The sequence below is a fragment of the Phycodurus eques genome, unplaced genomic scaffold (genome assembly GCF_024500275.1).
Source record: "Phycodurus eques isolate BA_2022a unplaced genomic scaffold, UOR_Pequ_1.1 contig_26, whole genome shotgun sequence".
Taxonomy (NCBI): domain Eukaryota; kingdom Metazoa; phylum Chordata; class Actinopteri; order Syngnathiformes; family Syngnathidae; genus Phycodurus; species Phycodurus eques.
The window spans coordinates 330714-350898 of NW_026904023.1; the positions used below are offsets into that span (position 1 = coordinate 330714).

General features: G+C 40.7%; 1 long non-coding RNA gene across 1 annotated transcript; it reads left to right on the top strand.

Moving 5' to 3' along the window:
- Positions 1-504: 504 nt before the first annotated feature.
- LOC133398219 (uncharacterized) lies at positions 505-18295 on the top strand. Its single transcript, XR_009767770.1, has 3 exons — positions 505-723; positions 11343-11463; positions 17843-18295. It is a non-coding gene; the product is annotated as an uncharacterized LOC133398219 (long non-coding RNA).
- The last annotated feature ends 1890 nt before the right edge of the window (positions 18296-20185 follow it).

The window sequence follows — 20185 nt, forward strand, 5'->3', positions numbered from 1 at the left end:
AAAAAAATTAAATTTCACATTCTATACAACTAGTATATAGTAGTTTCCCTAAGGAGCTGCTTAAGATAAAAAAAATTATATTTGAAATTAAATCAACGTGACATCCCCAAAATCAATTTATAGATTAAATTGATTAATTGCCCATGCCTATGCTATTACAGTAGATAACATTACCAAGCTAAATTTAGCTAATCTAGCTTGCTAACATTAGCCCCTACTGCTGCCATGCTAATGCAGTAAACTTGCTAATATTTGTTGCTAACATTAGCTACTAATGTTAGAGCAATGTTAAAGGTCAGATGACAAAGATGTTATGGGGTCAGTTAAAATTTACATTTCCATTGTTTGTTATGTAATACATGCGCGTAACTTCCAGTGAGTTTTCAACCACAGTTTAGCTAAAAATCTGGTTTTTATGACGCATATTGAGTCCTCCCCGAACATAACCGAAGCTCAAGACACCGGGATGTGGTTACTCTATCCACCGCAAGGGCTACCAGAAGTGACATTGCAATTGCCAAAAACAGCGCTACACACTATATGCAATGGCGAGCAACGTGTTGGAATATGTGGAGGAGGAGGATTTCGACATACAGGAGCACTGAACTGAACTTGGCATCGTCAAAACATACATGTTTGAGCCGATCAGACAGTGACGACGACAAGCAGCCAAGTAGTAGCTGTACAACAAAAAAAGAGAGTGGCCACTGGCTCGATGTGACGGTATGTAAAAACCATGTTTTTATACACTCGTGGCTTGAAATAATGCCACTCCAGTGGTGCCAATATTTTTTAGCACGAGTATACGTATTATATATTCATATATGTTTCAGTGACACGGCACAAGCTTTTACATAAGATGCAGTAAACCTATATATCGTGTGCCCCTCGCTCGAGTTGTGTTATAACACGCCGCACACAAAGTCTTTGCCGTGTGTCTGTTGCCTTGTCATATAGGCAAAAGTACAGACGACAGTACTGAAAAGTACTGTGTGGGTCTTTTTTTTTTCTTTTTCGAAGACCGGAAGGCCCTGGATGCAAAAAGCAGAAGGCGCATTCTGCATCATATTTTTCAATTTAACTGCTGTATATCTGCCAAAAAATCACTTAAAAATGGCAGATGTGGTTTGTAAAGGGGTTCTAGAGTTCCATCCATATTTTCTGAGCCGCTTATCCTCACAAGGGTCGCGGGAGTGCTGGAGCCTATCCCAGCTATCATCGGTCAGGAGGCGGGGTACACCCTGAACTGGTTGCCAGCCAATCACAGGGCACACATCAGAATCATCTTTATTTGCCAAGTATGTCCAAAAAACACACAAGGAATTTGTCTCCGGTAGTTCGAACCGCTCTAGTACGACAACAGTCAATTGATAGAGAACACCTTTTAGACATAAAGACATTGACAAAAAAAAAAAAAAAAAAAAACAGTCACTGAGCAGTAAAGGTTTGCTAGTTATCTGGTAATGCCGGTACATTTTTTGTTTTTTGGTTTTGACAATTGTGCAAAAAGATGCAGAGTCCTCTAGCACTTCAGCATTTCGAATGACTAATATTGCAATGACCATTGTGCAAAGGGCGCCGAGACTTCAAGCGAGTAGTGCGATAATCTGGCACAATGTTGATTGTGCAAATGTTGCAGATACTCCTCAGTTAGTGTGCAAATGGAGCAGATGCTACTCTGGCATGAGTGGCCAGTATTGGTCAACAACATAAACAAACACCCATTCGCACTCACATTCACACCTGCGGGCAATTTAGAGTCTTCAATTAACCTACCATTCATGTTTTTGGGATGTGGGAGGAAACCGGAGTGCCCGGAGAAAACCCACGCAAGCATGGGGAGAACATGCAAACTCCACACAGGCGGGGCCGGGGATTGAACCCCGGTTCTCAGAACTGTGAGGCAGAAACTCTAACCAGTCGTTCACCGTGCCACCGGTTCTAGAGTTATCAAGAAACATTTTAAAACTTTGTCCCCTGACCTATAAGAACTGAAGAAAAGTTAGCTTTTTTTCGGCTACAGCAAGCTTTTTGTCAGCTAGCTATAATGTAGCTTCCTAGCTAAAATAAAAGCTAATACATACCTCTCAGTAGTATTATCTGGCTCTTGAAGAAGTCAACAAATCCCAACTAATCCCAACAAATCCAGTAAGTTTTGCTGAAGTCGTCAGGCTTTGTCAAGTCTTTTATATATGTCACAGGGACAATTTCTTTCAGACCATCATTGTAACGAACATAAGCGAACATTTCACAAATGAACAGTGAGATTGTCCTGGCAGGATACTTGCGGTGCCTACACAATGCAATGCACATGTACAACTATGGTATGAGGGACAGCAGGGTACAGCCAGTGTCAGGATATGAAGAGGAAGACGTCATGAGATTTGACCCATGGTATGTTGTGTACAATAAATAAACGTAAGATGATGTGGGTTAGATTTTTCCTAAATAGTGTTAATGTAGCAATAAGCCAATAAGGTATTCCTACTGTAACTACCGAGACTGAGGCTGTTGTACAAATGTCAATGTACAAATGTCATGGTTGCTGACCTGTCTTAATTTCTCGAACCTGCTGTGTCAATATCTGTGGTCTTGAACGTCCCCCTTCTGCCCCTGGGGAGCACATGTACCTGTGAGGTGTGCTCTTATGGTAAAGATTGAAGACCAAAAAAAAAAACATTAAGATGGCCTAATTAATTGACCAACATGGGAACAACTGTGCTGGTAAATCAGCTTTACCAGCATGCCGTTGTTTTCCACTATACATCCTGTGCTGGTCCACCAACCTCCTGTGCTGATACACCAGCACGGGATGCTAGTCCACCAGCATTCCATGCTGGACCAGCAACATTGCATGCTGGTCCACCAGCATGGGATACTAGTTCACCAGCATTCCATGCTGGTCAACCAACATTACATGCTGGTCTACTAAAATCCTATGCTGGTCAACCAGCTTGACCAAGCGCAATGCTGGTCCACCAGCAACACCAGCATCAGACCAGCACAAACCAGCATTAACCAGCTTAGACCAGCAAAACATCCATGCTGGTTGGTGCTGGATTTTTAAGCAGGGTGGTGGCTCAAATAAAAATTTCTGTGTGCCACTTTGAACCGTAGTGAGTTGCTATGATAGCAAATTTAGCTTCCACCGTTTATCTAAAGACAAGGATTTGTTTTTCTGTTACTTGGCACACAAAGGTACAGAGCAGACATTTCAGCAAGGATCATAGTTATTGTACTGTCAAGGATAGCCGGGTTTTAGTAAAAAATGCCGTACCATATTTGTTTGAAAGCCAGCAGTGACGTCGCCATGGTATACGTGCCTCTCCCCAGCCAATGCCACTCTTGGCCACTCCCTGACATGCCCACGATCTCTGAAGTTGTCATGAGCATCATGGTGGTGAGCGGAATAATCCTGTACGTGTGTCCTGGCAGATTTAATCTGATTTATTTATTTTCTGCTTGGGCCAGTGGGAGCATTGTTTTTGCTGTGCATGTTGGTGCATGTTTCATTAGATTCCTTCATGGCATCTGAGGAAATATAGGAGGGCTTTGATCCCGTCATTTTCCAAGACATTAGAAATGCTGGTTATGATACACAGAGCTTTTTCAAAAAAATTAAGGTTGAAGTTTTGCACAGAATCATAAAAATCATATCAAGATAAGAGGAACAGTGATACAGTAACGTTCGGGTGTGGCAACATGTAATCCAACCATTTCCCAATAACATGCCGACCTACAAAAATACATGTTGACATTCTTGGGCAAGTTGAAACTGTGCAGCAACCAAGTTTCTGAGGGTGGAAAATACAATCATCAGTTTAACATTGCAGTACAGGTTAAAAACCAATGATAACACATACAGTATGTAAACGCAGACATAGATTCTGGCCAGTGAACAACTAAAAATGTTATACAGTGTCCATTTAAGTGACAACGGTTTTGGCCGGGACATACCCTCGTCATCCAACGTTATGACAGCCTGCAGCCAAGGTCTGCATCTGTCACACAATGCATCCTACAGAAATATGTTTCTGATCAAAAGGAACTCTATTGATAGATCTAAAAGGCATGTGTGGTGCGATCAACACAAAATTGAGCTGACCTATGCGGAAATGAATCTGCAAGAAATCATGTGGGATGACATGGCTGTCTTCTTTCTTCAAGGTGGCATTTCAATGGTAAATTTTTTTAATATAACAAGCTTTTCAACATGTTTCACTATCACTATCTTCATACATTATTGTCTAAAAAAAAAACACCATACTTTCGATATAGGCCAAAATTACACCACAAAATACATAGAAGTTCAATGAGGAATTGTAATCAGCTCCTGCTCTTTACGTGTCAGGCTGTGAGAGGCTAACTTGTCCAAAATGTGAGCGGGCCAAAATCTGGCTGAAAATCACATATTTCAAACGAGCCTAAGATTTTTACTAAGTCTATTTGGGGGGAATTTTGTTCTGCAGACATTATTTGTAAATCCAGAATTGCGGCATAAGTGGCAATCTTCTCACCATTAACTAGTTCTTTTCAGCACTGCCCCATTCATTCACATTCAATGCAACCAAACAAATGCTGAATAAAGCAAAAGCATAAAACTATAAACCAATTGCATCATAAGACAAAAATGCCAGCTATTATATCTATCTCACTGTTTTAAACTTTGCTATACCAATATTTTATCATGCTTGAGAGACTATCGTCATACTTTGTATTATCAAAGGTTGCAAATATCCTGAGCAAGGCATTCAACACCTGCTAACTGGAAGTTGCACTCAAGGTAACAGAGGGAAAATCGCCATACTGTTGTGGGGAGAGTGACCCAGATAAAGTAAGAAAGAACCAGGAAAAGATCAGTTCATTCCAGGGACACTGTTTCTGAATGATGTCAAGTACACTGTGCGGCAGATCATTTGCACATCATTGACTGTGTGACTATTTGCTTGAATCCTAAATAGAAACCATTTCTTGGCCTCACCATTGACTCCTTATCAACAAAAGAACAGGAAACGCTACTAAAATATGAACATTTAAGCACACAATTACAATTAAATGTGCAAGATTTTCATTGAAATCGCTTTGTAAAGGAATTACCTGATTGCATCAAAGTTTCCGCGTTTAAAATTGCTGATGCACGATGTAATTGCAAAAACTTTAAAAACAATCGGGATTTATGACAAATCTTACCGTGAAATCGCTTTAAATGTAGATGTTTGAGTCGAAAACTCCAATGATTGCTGCACAGCTTGCAAGACGTGGCGTTGCAATGTAAATGAACGGTAATGGTTTAGGGCTATTTCAAATTTCCTGCTTCCTGTCCGAAACGTATTTGCAGTGCCACAATCGGACGTAGCAATTAAAAAATATTGCATCGGTTTAGCACTATATTGAATATGAATGGGATTCGGATTGTGAACTACTTACGGTCCCCGCCGCACAGAAAGATTTGAACCCACGAACTCTTAACCGTCAGGCAGATCTGCTAACCAGTCACCCACATTGTCACTACATAGCCAACCTGTCAAGTATTAAAATGGCACATTTCTTTTTCACTGGTTTTTCAAATACTGTACAATGTTTTGTTTGCCATGAAAAAAACAATATGTGCTTGTATCAGAAATTTAACTATTTTGATCATACTAAAGAACAACAATACATGAACATGAATAAATGTATTCCCCAAAACACAGAAATACAGTGCTTTACAGTCAGCTATTAGCTGTATTATAAGAATGTGGAAACATTTGGGAATGACATCAATTCAGCCACAAAGTGGTAGGCCACGTACACTGACGGAGCGGGGGTCAGCAGATGCTAAGGCGCATAGTGTGAAGAGGTCAAACATCCACTATATTGCCAAAGTTATTCGCTCACCCGTCCAAATAATTGGAATCAGGTGTTCCAATCACTTCCATGACTACAGATTTATAAAATCAAGCACCTAGGCATGCAGACTGTCTTTCCAAACATTTGTGAAATAGTGGGTCGCTCTCAGGAGCTCAGTGAATTCCAGCGTGGAACTGTGATAGGATGCCACCTGTGCAACAAGTCAAGTCCTGAAATTTCCTCACTCCTAAATATTCCACAGTCAGCTGTTAGCTGTATTATAAGAATGTGGAAGCATTTGGGAATTACATCAATTCAGCCACGAAGTGGGGTCAGCTGCAACATTCTGCCGAGTCAGTCGCTACAGACCTCCAAACTTCATTTGGCCTTCAAATTAGCTCAAGAACAGTGGGCAGAGAGCTTCATGGAAGAGGTTTCCATGGCCGAGCAGCTGCATCCAAGCCATACATCACCAAGTGCAATGCAAAGCGTTGAATGCAGTGGTGGAAAGCACACCGCCACTGGAGTCTAGAGCAGTGGAGACACATTCGACCAGTTGGCTGTGATTTTCAAGGAATAGTACTACAGAATATAAATTGGTGTGTGTATATGTTTTACTCTCCACCTTTGTTTTGTGATAATTATTTAATTATGTAAGCGGTTCCCGACTGGGTATTGACTTTAATAATAGTTTAACGTGTGTTTCATTTGACTCAAAAAAAACATATAATAATCTATGCGTCAACACCAAACAATAGCGCCGGACATGAGTTTCACATGTGTTTTAAATGTTGAAATTTACACGATGACATGAGATATTGAAAGTGATGTGCTCACTATATTTTTTTTCCCTCCTGCACGCTGTCAAGAGAAATCGGGTGCTGATTTAGCTGTTATTGATGTTCGTTAATTGTAAAACGTATTTTTATTTTGTTTTTGCTGGAGATCTGTATAAAGTTTTTGGACCTGAATTCTGTCTTCATTACAAACACGAAATTAGGTTATTTTTAAAAGTCAGTAGTGTTTTTCACATTGGATAGCAAAATGTACTGAAATTACCTGTGTTGTTGTTCTGTGGGGTGATACAGTAGGAGGATTTCCAAGGCACCTTGGGGAAGTGAATGCAGCACTGTGCCGGTCAGCGGAGGGAATGGAGCTGAACGACGCTGGCTGGCGCTGCCAATTCGAGTAACGTCTTGGTAGCTGCATTGACACATTCCTTTACGATTGAAACGTTGCTAAATGCTCGTTTATGTTGTCCCAAAATCCACCCTATCCGGGGCAAACATTAATTTGCACTTTGTTGGCTTGTCAGTCATGTAACTGTGCTGTCTGTACTGGGCTCTCAGTTCGGTTGTCATGTAAGTTCTACTCTCGATCCAAGTTCCCGCTTTCTTTGAAGCCACGGTCATGGTGACAAAGCCACATCTCCCAATGGTTTTTAGAAGAATAGAAACGTACTGGCGGCACGGTGGACGACAGGTTAGAGCGTCTGCCTCACAGTTCTGAGGACCGGGGTTCAAAGTTGATTGACTCTAAATTGCCCGTAGGTGTGAATGTGAGTGTCAATGGTTGTTTGTTTATATGTGCCCTGCGATTGGCTGGCAACCAGTTCAGGGTGTACCCCTCCTCCTGCCCAATGAAAGCTGAGATAGGCTCCAGCACTCCTGTGACCTCTTTTACTCGTCACAGTCTGTGACAGCGGCCTATGGGAGAAAAGAAACTTGACGGCGCACATGATCTTTTTTTAACGGCAGTTGACCATGAGTCCACATGAAACCTTGACAAACATTTACAGTCAAATTTTGAATTCCATCCATCCATCCATCCATTTTCTGAGCCGCTTCTCCTCACTAGGGTCGCGGGCATGCTGGAACCTATCCCAGCTATCATCGGGCAGGAGGCGGGGTACACCCTGAACCGGTTGCCAGCCAATCGCAGGGCACATACGAACAAACAACCATTCGCACTCACATTCACACCTACGGGCAATTTAGAGTCTCCAATGCATGCATGTTTTTGGGATGTGGGAGGAAACCGGAGTGCTCGGAGAAAACCCACGCAGGCACGGGGAGAACATGCAAACTCCACACAGGCGGGGCCGGGGATTGAACCCCGCACCTTAGAACTGTGAGGCTGACGCTCTAACCAGTCGGCCACCGTGCCGCCCAAATTTTGAATTTACTAATTTATTCTTGATTTATTATTATATTATAGTCATTGCCGACAGTAGGGGTGGCAACTGGGGTGGCAATCCTGTAAACATTCGACGTCCAGTGGACCACCAGATCATGTCCGTATCACGTCAGTCGGTCAAACGCCATATCTGTACGTCTACTATAAATTACCTCCGTAATAGGTTGCATCTTCATGTCAAACCGCAACCTTATATGGACGTTGATATGACGCTCAATACTGTACTTTGAATTAACATCTGCTTGCTCCATCTCTCATATGTTATGTATTTACATTTTACCTTTATTTACCCAGGTAAGGCTTTTAAGAACAGGTTCTCATTTGCAATGCTGGGATGGCTGCTATGAGGACCAAGCTAGAGTGCCAAAATTAAACAAATAAATACATAATAAAATACGCTGTGTCATACATATAATTATTTCAGTATTTATTTGATGATTTCAATTTTTTTTTCAACAAAGAATAAAAGAAAATACATATACAGCAAACTGTTCAATGTGGTGTGGTGTATGGTTACATTAAAACAGCCTTATACATCCATCCATCCATTTTCTGAGCCGCTTATCCTCACTACAGTTGCGGGAGTCCTGGAGCCTATCCCAGCTATCTTCGGGCAGGAGGCCGGGTACACCCTGGACTGGTTGCCAGCCAATCGCAGGGCACACATAAACAAACAACCGTTCTCACACACATTCACTCCTACGGGCAATTTAGAGTTTTCAATCAACCTACCACGCATGTTTTTGGGATGTGGGAGTAAACCGGAGTGCCCGGAGAAAACCCACGCAGGCACGAGGAGAACATGCAAACTCCACATAGGCGGGGCTGGGGATTGAACCCAACAACAGTCACCTTTCTGTTGCATCGTTCTTGTGCCTCACTGTTCAGGCATGACTAATCGATTGGGGCTCAATCCAACTGTTACTCTAATGTCGCGGTTGGATTAAGCATAGGTCGATTGGTAATGCTTCGAGAGTGCAGGGGCGAAGGGTTAAGGTACGAAAGAGGGGATGTTACGTTACACCTCGTCACTTGTGAGTCTGTGCAGTGTGCATGCTCTGCAAGAGACTATGAGTTCATGAGTACTTGTCTGATGAGAGTGACTTTTGACGCTCTACGCATCTAACGTTACACTAACGTATGAACAGTGATTGAATGGTAATATAGTTGCATTAAAGCTCCTTTGTGGAAACGTTTACAGCAACCGCGAATAGTCATTTACAGCACTGCTGGAGAAGCATTGGTGTAAACATCCATCCACCCACATATTTTCTCTACCGCTTATCCTCACTAGGGTCGTGGGCTGCTGGAGCCTATCCCAGCTATCTTCGGGTGGGAGACGGGGTACACCGTGAATTGGTTGCCAGCCAATCGCAGGGCACATAGCAAACAAACAACCATTCGCACTCACATTCACACCTATAGGCAATTTTAGAGTCTTCAATCAACCTACCACGCATGTTTTTGGGATGTGGGAGGAAACCCACCCAGGCACGGGGAGAACATGCAAACTCCATACAGGCGGGGCCAGGATTTTAACCACAGTCCCCAGAACTGTCAGGCAGATGTGCTAACCAATCGTCCAGCGTGCCAGCTGGGTGTAAACAGAATTGTACAAAATATTACATTACAATATACACAACAGTGTACATTCCTGAAAACTGGTTGTACTGCTGGATATTTCCAGGTCATTAAAATGTTTTATAAGTAAATGGCAAAAAAGATAATTGCCATTAATTGCATGTGATTTTAAAGAGGAATGAAATAAAAAATTTTGGGGGGGCAAGTTGTTTTTGTCCCCTACAGTCAAAACAGTATTCTGATTAATATTCTGTTTGTAGAATAAGAATTAAATAGATAAATTAATTAATTTTCATCCATTTCAGGGGGCCGTCATTTTGTGCAATATTGCCCTCTGCTGTTGACCGATATTCACACCACAACTGTGCTTATATTGCAAATGTTGCGACTAAACCTGGAAAACAGGATAGCGTGTATGCTATGGGTTGATTACATGATGGCTTGACCCCAAATTTGCTAGAATATTGTTCAAACCATGATTTCATGACTTCAGGAAACAACAGTGACATATGCATCAGAAGATTAGGCCAGATGGTCAGATATCTCAGGTCAAATGTTGAAGGCTACAGCTGTCTTAGAATCGACACCTGTCTATGGACCATAATAACGGATAAACTGTTGCTTTAAACTGCTGTATGTAATTTTGTATATGGATTTCTGTTTGTTGGATTTCTGTTTGTTGTTGTGTTGCATTTTAATTAATTTGTTTTCTGTGTTTGTGTTGTTGTTCTGCCGTGTGTGCTCACAGTGCAAGACTGTCATCGGAGATGCTTTTCTAGTACTTAAAATGTGTTAACTCAAGATCCACTAACCTACGTTACTATATGAGTGACTGGACTCAAATGTGTTTTATACAACTACAAAGAAGCTTAAACATGTAAGCATGTAAAGTTCAAAATGCATTTCCAAAGAATGTAGTTTTATTTTGTGAGTTTTCAGTAAAAACACATTCACCAGATTTTGTGTTGTGTGAAATAAATTGTGGGGAGGGGTAAACGCTAAAAGAATTAATTTTAGACTAATTATAGTAATTTGAGTTGGACTGATGTGAATCAATTTAGGCCACTTAATGTACTTTGGCTGTATATGATGAAAATGGGTTTGGCTGACTCAATTATATCACATTACTCGGAACTACTAAATTTGAGTTGGAGTTACACAAATAAAATGGATGGAAAACCTGCCTAAAATGTATTTGTTTTCATCCAATGAGTCATTTTTTTGAGTGTAGACAAGCCGCAACTTGCAATTTGAACCTGACATATTACAAAATATGGCAGTGTGCCAATAGACACCAAATTCAAGTTTAAGGAGAAAATAAAACAGTAGTGATAGTAGACAGGAACATATTCCCTTTAATACTCAAGTGGCTGAATTTTAATCAAAAAACAAAAAGTGAATCTAAAGGACACTACTGAAACAAGCTAACTTTAGTAGCATTGCACAAACAGGAAATAAGGATGTACCAGTTTTAAATCCACCAACTCCAAATATTCAACAAGGTGACATTCAAGTACACAAAATGCAAAAAATAACTTTATTCTATTAACTTTACCCTTAACAGTTGGTCAATACCGAATAATACTGAACCTTGACCACAGTTCTGCAGAATTACTGGGACAATTAGTTTTTTTTTTTTTTGCTCCTGATAAGAGTCTCCAAGTCTGGGATTATAGTTGACAGGACAATACTGAGGTCTTGCTCAAGTCCAGTCTGTTTCTGTTTTTGGTCTTCAGATGAACCGGAGCGGAGAAGCCAGACTCACATGAATATGTAGTGCTAAAGAGAAGGAGGGTGTTTACTGCTCGAGTGGCAAGGGAAGGATATTCAGTCATCACAGCTCCGCACCTGAACAGGGTGAGGCTTCCCTCAATGAATTTTGTTTGCAGTGTTCGGTCACATGACAGCTCCACCCGCTGACTCTCCTTGTTCTTGGGCAACGTAACGCTTTTCATGTTGACTCCAAAGGGGTTGCAAATCCATTCATCATCACTCTGTTTCACAGGAAAATAGACGGTAAACCGCTCCAGCGGTTTATTCAGATGTTACGTGATTGTTTTCTTGAGATGTCTTTTTCCTGCCATGTCCAGCTGCTGTCCCTCGAGACAGGCGTTTGGGAACGTCGAGTTGTTTTTTTTAAACATAATGTAGTGTATACTGGTTTGGGTAAAAACGGAATTAATTTAGGAGAAAAGTATACGCCGGAAGCGACGCCTGCGTTACCTCCGGTTTAGCATGAATTTAAGTTTAACTGTTTCAATCAAATTATGTTATCTCGTAAACGAGCACCACATTTCTTTTTAGCTGTGTAAAACTTCAGGACAAAGTGAGGGAAAACCCCTATGTCTCGTAATCTGAAGGTTGCTACAGGAATTAGATAAGAGTTCTCGATGACCAGGTAGTGGATTTTTATAGAATTTTTTATTAAATCTAACAGGGGAATCTACAGGGGGAAAAGCATTTTATTAGATTCCTTCACGGCATCTGAGGAAATAGAGGAAGCCTTTAATCCCTTCATTTTCCAAGACATTAGAAATGCTGGTTATGATACACAGAGCTTTTTCAAAAAAATTAAGGTTGAGGTTTTGCACAGAATCACAAAAATCATAGATGAGACGAACAGTGATACAGTAAAGTTCGAGTGTGGCGACAGATAATCCAACCATTTCCCAATAACTCAACATGAACAAATACAAACAAAAATACATGTTCACATTCTTGGGCAAGTTGAAACACTGTGCAGCAACCAATTTTCTGAGGGTGGAAAATACAATCATCAGTTTACCATTGCAGTACAGTGGAACCCCGCATACTTGCTTGGTTCATTTTTGTTCAGATTTCTTTCAAATCTTTTGCATTTTTTTCCAGACTAAAACAAAGAAATCATTTTAGTTTTTCTTTTTTGGGGGTAGAGGGGACCAAACCCAAAAACACTTATTGGTCATTTGTCTCTGTTTATTCAATATTTTTTTAAAAAATGTTTTTATTTTTTTCCAATGCAACTATAATGGGCATCAATTGAATTTGGGATTTTCGCTATTCACAGTCCGGCTCAGTGCCTATCCCCCACAAATAGCGGGGGTCCACTGTATTTCACATGCTATACGCAGGGGCAAGAGGGGGCACGGCCCCGCCTCTCACCCAGAATTAGTTGGTATAGGCTCCAGCACGCCCTACACAGGCGAGGCCGGATTTTAACCCAGGTCCTCAGAAGTGTGAGGCAGATGTGCTAACCAGTCATCAATTGTGCTGCCATTTATATTATTCATTCATTCATTTTCCATACTGCTTATCCTCACTAAGGTCGCGGGCGTGCTGGAGCCTGTCCCAGCTATCTTCGGGCAGGAGGCCGGGTACACCCTGGACTGGTTGCCAGCCAATCGCAGGGCACACATAAACAACCATTCTCACACACATTCACTCCTACGGGCAATTTAGAGTTTTCAATCAACCTACCACGCATGTTTTTGGGATGTGGAAGAAAACCGGAGTACCCGGAGAAAAGCACCGCAGGCATGCTGAGAACATCCAAACTCCACACAGGCAAGGCCGGATTTGAACCCAGGTCCTCAGAACTGTGAGGCAGATGTGCTAACCAGTCGTCCACCGTGCCGCCTATGTGTGTATGTACATGCGTGCGTGCGTCTGTGTGTGTATTTAGATTAATTTAGGCATTGTTGACTGATTTGCCAAGGAGAACGCTGGCAACAGTTTCAAGAAGGCAGATTGTCATGATGCTCCCCGACTGACTCAAACCCCTTATGTATAAATAAATATAAAGTTCTTCGCTGATGAGAATGTATCAGTTTATTAGTAGAGGTCATGAGAAACCAATGATAACACATACAGTATGTAAATGCAGACACAGGAAACAACTAAAAATGTTACAGTGTCCATTTAAGTGACAACGCTTTTGGCCGGGAGATACCCTCGTCATCCAACGTTATGACAGCCTGTAGCCAAGGTGTGTGTCTGTCACACAATGCCACCTACAGAAATGCGCTTGTGATTGATAGGAACTCTATTGATACATCTCAGAGGCATGTGTGGTGCGATCAATACAAAATTGAGTTGACGTATGCGGAAATGAATCTGCAAGAATTCATGTGGAATGACATGGCTGTCTTCTTTCTTCAAGGTGGCATTTCAATGGTAATTTTTTTTAATACAACAAGCTTTCCAACATGTTTCACTATCATTATTTTCATACATTATTGTCTAAAAACACACACCATACTTTCGCTATAGGCCAAAATTACACCACAAAATACATAGAAGTTCAGTGAGGAATTGTAATCAGCTCCTGCTCTTTATGTGTCAGGCTGTGAGAGGCTAACTTGTCCAAAATCTGGCTGAAAATCACATATTTCAAACGAGCCTAAGTCTATTTGGGGGGGATTTTGTTCTGCAGACATTATTACAGTCCAGAATTACGGAATAAGTGCCAATCTTCTCACCATTAACTAGTTCTTTTCAGAACTGCCCCATTCATTCACATTCAATGCAACCAAACAAATGCTGAATAAAGCAAAAGCATAAAACTATAAAGAAACATAAAACCAATTGCATCATAAGACACAAAAAATGCTTCCTATTATATCTTTGTCACTGCTTTAAACTTCGCAATACCAATATTTTATCACGCTTGAGAGACTATCATCATACTTTGTATTATCAAAGGTTGCAAATATGCTGAGCAAGGCATTCAACACCATTTAATTCCATAATATCATCAAAAGTTTCAGAGAATCTGGAGAAATCACTGCATGTAAGCGGCAAGGCCGAAAACCAACATTGAATGCCCGTGACCTTCGATCCCTCAGGCGGCACTACATGAAAAACCGACATCAATGTGTAAAGGATATCACCACATGGGCTCAGGAAGACTTCAGAAAATCAATCTCAGTAAATTCAGTTCGGCGCTAGATCCGTCAGTGGAACTTGAAACTCTACTATGCAAAGCAAAAGCCATTTATCAACAACACCCAGAAACGCCGCCGGCTTCTCTGGGCCCGGGCTCATCTAAGATGGACTGATGAAAAGTGGAAAAGTGTTCTGAGTCCACATTTCAGAATCAGAATCATCTTTATTTGCAAAGTATGTCCAAAAAACACATAAGGAATTTGTCTCCGGTAGTTGGACCCGCTCTAGTACGACAACATACAGTCAATTGACAGAGAACACTTTTGAGACATAAAGACATTGACAAAAAACAGTCACTGAGCAATAAAGCGACGTCGTGTCCTCTGGGCCAAAGAGGAAAAGAGCCATCCGGACTGTTATGGACGCAAAGTTCAAAAGCCAGCATCTGTGACGGTATGGGGCTGTGTTAGTGCCAATGGCAAGACTAACTTACACATCAGTCCAGTCCTGTCTCCCACTGAAAATGTGTGGCGCATTATGAAGCGTAAAATACGACAACGGAGACCCCGGACTGTTGAACAGCTGAAGCTGTACATCAAGCAAAAATGGAAAAGAATTCCACCTACAAAGCTTCAACAATTAGTGTCCTCAGTTCCCAAACGTTTATTGAATGTTGTTAAAAGAAAAGGTGATGTAACACAGTGGTAAACATGACCCTGTCCCAGCTTTTTTGGAACGTGTTGCCGCCATAAAATTCTAAGTTAATGATTCTTTTCTAAAAACAATAAAGTTGATCAGTGTGAACATTAAATATGTTGTCTTTGTAGTGTATTCAATTTAAATATAGGTTGAACATGATTTGCAAATCATTGTTTTCTGTTTAACACAACGTCCCAACTTCATTGGAATTGGGGTTGTAGAACCTATTTCTTGGCCTCACCATTGACTCCTTATCAACAAAAGAACAGGAAACACTACTAAAATATGAGCATTTAAGCACACAATTACAATTAAATGTGCAAGAATTTCATTCAAATCGCTTCATAAAGGAATTACCTGATTACATCAAAGTTTCCACGTTTATAATGGCGCACGCACTATGTAATTGCAAAAACTTTAAAAACAATCGCGATTTATGACAAATATTATCGTGAAATCGCTTTAAATGTAGATGTTTGAGTCGAAAACTCCAATGATTGCTGCACAGCTTGCAAGACGTGGCGTCGCAATGTAAGTGAACGGTAATGGTTTAGGGCTATTTCAAATTTCCTGCTTCCTGTCCGAAACGTATTTGCAGTGCCACAATCGGACGTAGCAGTTAAAAAATATTGCATCGGTTTAGCACTACCATTGAATATGAATGGGATATGGATTGTGAACTACTTACGGTCCCCGCCGCACAGAAAGATTTGAACCCATGAAAAAACTAATATCTGCCTGTGTCGGAAATTTAACTATTTTGATCATACTAAAGAACAACAATGCATGAACATGAATAAATGTATTCCCCAAAACACAGAAATACAGTGCTTTTAAAATACACATCTAAACTTAAAACACTCCACATTTAATGCAACCCAGTCTGCAAACATACACTATATTGCCAAAGGTATTCGCTCACCCGTCCAAATAATTGGAATCAGGTGTTCCAATCACTTCCATGGCTACAGGTTTATGAAATCAAGCACCTAGGCATGCAGACTGTCTTTCCAAACATTTGTGAAAGAGTGGGTCGCTCACAGGAGCTCAGTGAATTCCAGCGTGGAACTGTGATAGGATGCCACCTGTGCAACAAGTCTAGTCTTGAAATTCCTAAAGTCTTGAAACTCCTAAATATTCCACAGTTGGCTGTTAGCTATATTCGCTGTTAGCTATATTATAAGAATGTGGAAGCATTTGGGAATGACATCAATTCAGCCACGAAGTGGTAGGCAACGTACACTGACTAAGTGGGGTCAGCAGATGCTGAGGCGCATAGTGTGACGAGGTTACCAACATTCTGCCGAGTCAGTCGCGACAGACCTCCAAACTTCATGTGGCCTTCATATTAGCTCAAGAACAGTGGGCAGAGAGCTTTATGTTTACACGCCGTGTAAACAGGGCGTGTAAACAGGGCGTAAATTTATATGGACTTTGATATGACGCTCAATAATGTACTTTGAGTTGACATCTGTTTGCTCCATCTCTCATATGCTATGTATTTACATTTTACCTTTATTTACCCAGGTAAGGCTTTTAAGAACAGGTTCTCATTTGCAATGCCGGAATGGCTGCTATGAAGACCAAGCTAGAGTGCCAAAATTAAACAAATAAATACATAATAAAATACATTGTGTCATGCATATAATTATTTCAGTATTTATTTGATTATTTCAATTTTTTTTATTTCAATTTTTTTTTCAACAAAGAAAAATAAAAGAAAATACATATACACCAAACTGTTCAATGTGGTATGGTATATGGTTACCTTAAAACAGCCTTATACAATGCTTGTCGGTGTGCTGTTCCTGTGTGCATGTGTGTCCGTCTTTGCGTGCGTGTCGTTGTGTGGGTGTGTGTATTTGGCTCGGAGCCACTGTCGCCTTTGGGTGTGCATGGCAACGGTTGTCTGGGTGTTTTGCGCAAGTTTGAACCCACATAATTTGTTTGACCTGAACAAAGGAAGAAGTGCGGTTGAGTTTGAGAGCAGCGTCTCATCATTGAATTTACATAAATTGAGACATTTATGTTGTAACTTTCGCTAGATAATGTTTGCTGTTACATATTGCATCAAGGTCTTTTGTGTTTTGATTGATATGTTTAAAAGTTTTATCGACGTAGTTTCACCGAGGCGGCACGGTGGATGACTGGTTAGAGCGTCAGCCTCACAGTTCTGAGGAATGGGGTTCAATCCCCGGCCCCGCCTGTGTGGAGTTTGCATGTTCTCCCCGTACCTGCGTGGCTTTTCTCCGGGCACTCCGGTTTCCTCCCACATCCCAAAAACATGCATGAATCGGAGACTCTAAATTGCCGTAGGCGTGCATGTGAGTGCGGATGGTTGTTTGTTTGTATGTGCCCTGCGATTGGCTGGCAACCAGTTCAGGGTGTACCCCACCTCCAGCCCGCAACCCGAGTGAGGAGAAGCGGCTCAGAAATTGGATGGATGGATAGTTTCACCGAATCACTGTTCTGTATGAGGGACCGACGGCCATATACTGTATAGAATGTTGTTTTCCTCACAATAGCGCCGATCAAATACCTCTTCAACATCGCATACAACATTGATACTGGGTGTCTTATTTATTTTGCTGCCACCAGGAATTTAAGTGCTTCAATTTGCTTTGTTTAAATTAATGTTAAACTTTTAATCAAATTCATATGTTCTCCTTTTCAGATGTTTGCCAGGGACGTGTGGAAGGAGGAGGAAATGGTGCCGATGATTTAAAAAATAAGACTATGTCATCCATGTCTTTATGGCTCTTGCTTTGTGTTGGAAGAGGAAGGGGCCAGCTCCTAACTGTTCCTACAAAGTTGGGAGCATGGAATTGTCCAAAATCTTCTGGTATGCTGAAGCATTCAGAGTTCCTTCCACTGGAACTAAGGAACCATTTGCACAATGGTCACTGCACCAGACTATTGTTCTATTAGTCATTTCAAACTGCTCTAAATTGCTAGAGGACTTGGCTTAATTGTCAAAAGAAATGTTTAAAAAATATCGGCATTACCACATTACTGGTAACCTTTTATTGCTCAGTGACTGTGTTTTTGTTTTTATCTCTCAAAAGTATTCACTGTCAATTGACTGCCTGTTGTTGTACTAGAGCGGCTCCAACTACCAGAGACAAATTCCTTGTGTATTATTGACATACTTGGCAAATAAAAATGATTCTGATTCTGATTTACAAAAACTTGAAAAACAGCTGAAAAAACTATTATCCTTGACTTCTGATTTCAAAATGATTTATCCATCGATTTGTTGTGTAAGTATATGTAATATCCATCCATCCATCCATTTTCTGAGCCGCTTCTCCTCACTCGGGTCGCGGGCGTGCTGGAGCCTACCCCAGCAATCATCGGGCAGGAGGCGGCGTACACCCTGAACTGGTTGCCAGCCAATCGCAGGGCACATACAAACAAACAACCATTCGCACTCACATTCACACCTACGGGCAATTTAGAGTGTTCAATTATATGTAATATGATGAGTCAAATATTTGTTTTCACAGTCATAACGGCCCTCTGAGGGAAACTGTAACTACAATGTGGCCCATGACAAAGATTTGTTCAACACTCCTGCCTGTAAATGAATATGTTCATGATTGAAAACAGAAAAATGGTACTGTATTGTATTCATTAGAATTTTTTGTTGATGGGATGGGTATGATGGAATATGTTTAAATATGTTTTTTAACTGCTTTTATATGTGGCATCAGAAAGAATAGATACTATATTTGTAACAATGGATCGCCAATTTCACAAACACAAAATCCAATCACCGTAATATCTTGCTTTACAGAAGCGAGTTGAGAGACTGAGTTTAGAGTAATCACATAGTGTGATAGACTTTTCTGCGACGTGACCCCAGCTCCATGTTTTGACATGCGCCACGAGACATCTGCAGAAGCTCTGACTCTTTACCCCCGATCAACAGATTGGTGTCTGCCATAACTGCAGACACGTGACAAACCTTATGGACACCTTGATCTTGAAAAAGCGAATTTAACACCGTGCTAGACTAATGTGGAATGACATCCGGACAGCTGAACCTTCGTGACCCTGGAGAGAACAGACAATTCCTCCAAGGTTGCTTATCGCCAATATATAATGTGGAAAATTCCCAAGGACATTATATTGGATTTAGACAAAGCAGATAGATAAATTATGCACCTACTGGAGGAACCACATTTCATATTTTCAAAATGGATGGATGGATGCATGGATGGATGGATGTTCCAGTACAAGTGTGCATGGTCTATTACTTTCTATTTTTAGATCCATTTGCGCTTTATTTTTTATTTACTCTGAGAAATGTCTGCACATTTACCTATACATTTTAGAATTGTGAAATAGTCATAAATAAAGAACTGAAAATTAATATCCTTCACAATTACAACTCAGAAATCAAAGTGTTACATTTCATATCTTAAAAATATCAGTGCCTTATGATGCATGTTCATTGATTATATATTTAAAACAAAATCATTAAACAAGTTAAAAGTATTTAAACATTTTATTTACAGATTATATACATGGTTTAATTCAAGGTTTGTCCAGAGATTTGACTTCTTGTACGTTTTTCTATAACAGGAATAAGACAAGACATAAGATGGGAGGAGAGATAATGTTCCTTGAAAGCATTCTGAATTTCATGTGTTGGGACACACAAACAGTATGGCCTCGAGGACACATCTGAAACAGAAAAAAAATGTTGAAAAATAAAATAAAAATATTTTATATTTTTTTATGACAAGTTTTGAGGCACCCAATGAACTACAGAAGCGGTTACCCTTGACGTGGTATGGATCTCGAATGGTCCAGGAGCTTGGCATACTGTCCCTTTTTTGGGTTTTTTGGGTCCTTAGCTGGACAAATGTTTACTGCTAGATGGCGATTCTGGACAAGCTGCAACAGATTTATATGCAGTAATTGATGCAGATTTTCCCACTATGTCATTATCAACAGTTACTTTTGCGGCACCAGGGAATGTATGTGTCTGCTGTTGTTCGGTCTGGCATTT